This window comes from Saccopteryx bilineata, chromosome 5, assembly GCF_036850765.1.
Source record: "Saccopteryx bilineata isolate mSacBil1 chromosome 5, mSacBil1_pri_phased_curated, whole genome shotgun sequence".
In the NCBI taxonomy this organism is placed as follows: Eukaryota; Metazoa; Chordata; class Mammalia; order Chiroptera; family Emballonuridae; genus Saccopteryx; species Saccopteryx bilineata.
Window position 1 is genome coordinate 236,768,350 of NC_089494.1, and position 4,889 is coordinate 236,773,238.

The following is a 4,889-nucleotide window of genomic DNA, read 5'->3' on the forward strand; positions in this document are numbered from 1 at the left end:
ATACACCCCAATCAAACTTTGTTAACAGCCTTTGGCGAAACCTGTTCTTTTTTTTTTTTTTTTTTTTTTTTTTTTTCATTTCTCTGAAGCTGGAAACTGGGAGAGACAGTCAGACAGAATCCCGCATGCACCCGACTGGGATCCACCCGGCACACCCACCAGGGGCGATGCTCTGCCCACCAGGGGGCGATGCTCTGCCCCTCCAGGGCATCGCTCTGCCGCGACCAGAGCCACTCTAGCGCCTGGGGCAGAGGCCAAGGAGCCATCCCCAGCGCCCGGGCCATCTCTGCTCCAATGGAGCCCTGGCTGCGGGAGGGGAAGAGAGAGACAGAGAGGAAGGAGGGGGGGCGGGGTGGAGAAGCAAATGGGCGCCCCTCCTATGTGCCTTGGCCGGGAATCAAACCCGGGTCCCCCGCACGCCAGGCTGACGCTCTACCGCTGAGCCAACCGGCCAGGGCCAAAACCTGTTCTTGATAAGGTCATTTCTTCATTAATAAATCTAATGGACAATCCTTAGTTCTCTTCAATTTGAACACCAGTAATATTTGACACAGCTGAAGTAGGGTCAGTGTCCAGATAATGATGTCACTTGACTGAGAGGTCCATCAAAATCCCAGTGACAAAGGTTTGGCAGTTAACACCAAAGTGAATCAGCATTCTCTGTAGTTGTTGAATATATTGTGTGTTTAAGTTAAGTGTGTATAGGTCCCTTTGTGAAATAAGTTCAGTTTGTCTCAACTTAGCCTTCTTTTTTCAATTCCAGTTTACATTCAATATTATTTTGTATTAGTTTCAGATGTACAGCATGGCGATTAGACAATCAAATGCTTCACAAAGTAGTCCCCTGATATTTCAAAAACCCACCTGGCATGGTACATAGGTATTTCAATATCATTGACTATATTCCCTGTGCTGTACTTTACATCCCCAGGACCATTATGGATAACCAAATAGCAGTTAAAAACAGTCAACTTAGTTTTTTTGTTGTCTTTAGGAAGCCTCAAGATTACCATGTCTACATAAAACTGTTAACAAAAACACTGTTAAGCCTAAGAGAATGCAATATTATCAACCATTACCCATACCTCTGTCACTTGGTCAGAGTCCACTGTGCATCAGGAATTGCATGGTCTTGTGGTTAAGGTCATAGATTTAGTGGACCTTTCTGAAGCCTCATGGCCTGGTTCAAATCCTGGCTCTGAGGCTTACCAGCTTACAGAACAGGAGAAATGTATAATTTGGTTAAAATTAATAGCTAGAACTCATATCAACAAAAACTCCATGGTTTTTCGATGATTTTAAAGAATGTAAAGTGGTCCCAATACAAAAATAGTTTGAAAACAGCAGATAGAAAGCAAACTCTAGATTATCAGAAACACCTGGGAAACTTTGTACAAATATATTCTGGGTCCCACCCCTCTAAATTCTGATTCCGTGGAGCTGTAATAGCGTTCTGAGAATTGTGTTTCCTGAGAACTCTCCCAGTAATTCTGATTACTGGTCTCAGGTAGAAACAATAAATGGAATAGAATTTGGGGAAATACAGGATCAAAATGCACTACCGTTGTCAGAGAAGGCTTTGTTTATCCAACATGTATCAAGCACATACTAAGTTCCAGACAATGTTGGGAACATTGGACAGACACTGGCCCCGTTCTGAAGAAACGCACAGACCAGCGGGAGTGACAGGCAGGGCGGGCAAGGGTTACAGCACACAGTCATTGGGTCTGTGATGGGGGAAACAGGGTGCTGTTGGCAGAAGCAGGGCACCCCACTCCAGAGTAGCTGGTCTTGATTAAAGGGGTCACAGGATATGATGAGTGATGACCTGGAAGCAGACAATCATGATGCCCACATGATGGCCAGTCCTGGTTGGCATGGGGGGTCGGCTAGAGGGCAGAGCAAGATAAGGACAGACAGGTTGAGCAGGTCAAACAATAGGGGACTTTCACCCCAAAGAGCAAGCTGCTTGCAGTTTGGTGGAGATACGATGAAAGACGTGCTTTAGGATGGCAACTCTGGTGACATGGTGGAGAGTGAGGGGCCGTAGAATGGGGCGCCTGCTAGCTGGCAGTTAGAATAAGACGATTCTGGGGGTATCCGAGCCAAGTAGCAAAATAAGCACGATGTTCATGCCCGTGGTCCAAAAGAAATTAGACAATCTACTGAAAATGAGACAGTGAGATATAATAAATTTAATAAGCCCTCCCTGAACTTCCTGTGCCCTTTTTATTTGCCTTTCCTGAATCATTTTATAGCAGTGGCTCTTGAAGTTTTAGGGTCATGGACCCTTATGAGAATCTGATGAATGTTTTAGACATACTCCCCAAGGGGGAAGAAGGTGAATTAAAGTGAAAAAAAAAAAATGGTGTGTGAGTAGGCAGGATTTTCCTCACTCCCATGTTCCCTTACCCTCACGTCTTCTTTTCTCCTTTTTCCTAAAAGAGGTGTCATTTGATTAAGGGAGAGGAGGAGAAAAAAATTCTCTCAGCAGTCTGAGGCACCAGATTTTTCCTATAAGAAACAATGGAGATTAGTAGCAGAAGGATTGGTGAGGGAAATTTCACTCTGAAGTCCTGGGGAGCCCGAAGGAAGCAATGCAGGGGAGGAAACAGGGACAGAGTCCAAATTTGGTGGGTGGCGAGGCAGTGGACCTAGGTTATGCAAGGTTTGACAGACGCCTAGCTGCGCTCAGGGAGTAAGAGTCATTGCCCGGTCATCAGGCTTTCTTCCTAGAAAAGGACTGTGTCTTTGCACTCACCAGCGTGTGGCCACAACCCACGGCAGGTTTTATCTCTTCCCTTTTCTCAGTTCCTGTGAGCCCTCATCCTCCACAGCACTGCAGACTGGTCTTCCCGACCACGGCTGCTGGTCACATTGTCCAGGCTGTCCCCTGAGCCAGGCAGAGAGGACAGGGGAGACTGGGACCCAGCCTGTGCTGTGTGCTTGCCACGCTCCAGGGGCTGGCACGGGGCCCTGTGCACCCAGAGCTGGCACCATTTTCTAACTCTCACCAAAGTGCCCTGCAGGCTGGCGGTGCTATACCACCTGCCCAAGGCCCTGCTGTTCTCTCCTCCAGCACCCCGCCCCTTTCCGCAGGGCCAGGCAGGGGGTTGTTAGTGCGTGAGTCTCCATGCTACAGGGAGGGCTGGGACCGCTGGCCAGACTCCCGGCTCCCTCCGCCCCTCCCTCAGGCCTCTCCCAGGACTTCCTACACGTGGGCTTCACTTTCTCAGAAAAAGTACATTGAGGATGAAGGACAAAAATTATTCACTACATGGCAAGTGTTTCTTCTACCAAGAACAGAAAGAAAATAGACCCAGACAGAATACAGCAGCCTCCCTCTGCCTCTCAGCCCAAACCCCAGGCTAAGAGAAAAGTTGTGAAAAAGGATAGCCCATAAACAGACCTGAGTAACAGCCACAGAACTGAAACCACAGGAGAGCTCTGCCTTCCCTCACAGCTGTGGGGGGAGTGCAGGTTTGGCTGGGTTCCAGATCTCACACCTGCTGCGGCTGGGCTGGGCTCTGCTCGGGTGCCAGTGAGAGTCTGTGGGCCAGAAGTGTCCGGAGCTGGATTCCCTGCTTCTGCCTTAGGAGCTCTGAGAGTGGGGAAATGCCCATGTGACCTCACATGCCAGTCCAGATGACTTGGTGGCTTCAGGCAGCCCCTCCTGCCCCTGAGGGGCTGGGCTCCTGCTCCTTCACTTCTCTTACCTGGGAAGCAAGCTAGAGCCCAGAGCTTGGTGTGCAGTGAAGTCAGAATGTGGAACTACAGGGCCTTTTACTTCAAGGAGACCAGGAGTCCAGAATCATCACCTTAATAATGCTGAACATTTACGGTGCACTTAATTAGATATCAGGCCCTTTCCACTCAATTCCTTACAGAACTCTCACCACCTCCTCCTGAAGTATTAATCTTTTCATTTCATAGACGAAAAAATGGAGACGTGAAAACACAAAGCTTGCTCAAGGTTACCGGCTCCCACCAGCTCCACCAACCCATCAGCATGATCTCCACCTTCCTCTTTAGATGTGACCATGTGTCAAACTGTACTGTGGTTTTTCTTCAAGGGGCCTCGAGGAGTCCACTTCAAAGATTCACACCCGATAGGGATGGCCAGAGAATTATTATTTGACTAGACACAGGAAAAAAAAAAAAAAAAGAATGTCTGGTTTAAATAAAGGTCAACTAAACTGTTGTCTGAAAGTCAGCTGGGGGTGGGGGAGGGTGACTAGTTTCTCAGAACACATCTTATAACCATTACAGCCCATCAGAAAATTGCATTAGTGTTTCATCGGAAGCACAGATTTTCTTCCCAGGAGCAGGCTTTGAACTACATCACACACAGAAGGATCTGTTCCAGACCAGGTCTGAGACAGTTTTTCCTTTTAATGTAATTACAGTGAACATCAATGTAAATAGATGTCTTATGTAACTATTATTGCGAGTCTAGTCATGTAATGATAACACATAATCATGGTATCACAGAAATCCTGAGAAAGTCAGGATCAACCTGTATGCCTGGCCTGTAACAGGTGCTTGATAAGTGTTTATTCAGAGAATGAACAAGTGAATGAGTGAACTTTCTCAAATAGGGAACAAATGAATGAACTATATCAAGGGTGCTCAAAGTGCGGTCCAAAGACTAGGCAGGGTAGGTCTGCAAACTGTTACCGGACCATAGCAAGATAAGCACAGAAATCGAGAGGATATGTTAAGAACGGGTGTTTGTTTGTTTTTTAAACAATTGGATAATGGCTATTAAATCTAATCATTTTATTTTTTCTTATTAATTCTTTGTCCCTTTTCTTCTTCTTCTAGGAATTTATCATACTTTTAGACAGCATTAGTCTACAATGGTTGGACATTTAAAAAAAAAAACTGTT

General features: G+C 46.6%; 1 long non-coding RNA gene across 1 annotated transcript; it reads right to left on the reverse strand.

Moving 5' to 3' along the window:
* Positions 1 to 2,413: 2,413 nt before the first annotated feature.
* LOC136338651 (uncharacterized) lies at positions 2,414 to 3,541 on the reverse strand. Its single transcript, XR_010731997.1, has 3 exons — positions 3,410 to 3,541; positions 2,762 to 2,893; positions 2,414 to 2,514 (listed from the first exon to the last, which is right to left on the reverse strand). It is a non-coding gene; the product is annotated as an uncharacterized lncRNA (long non-coding RNA).
* Positions 3,542 to 4,889: the final 1,348 nt, after the last annotated feature.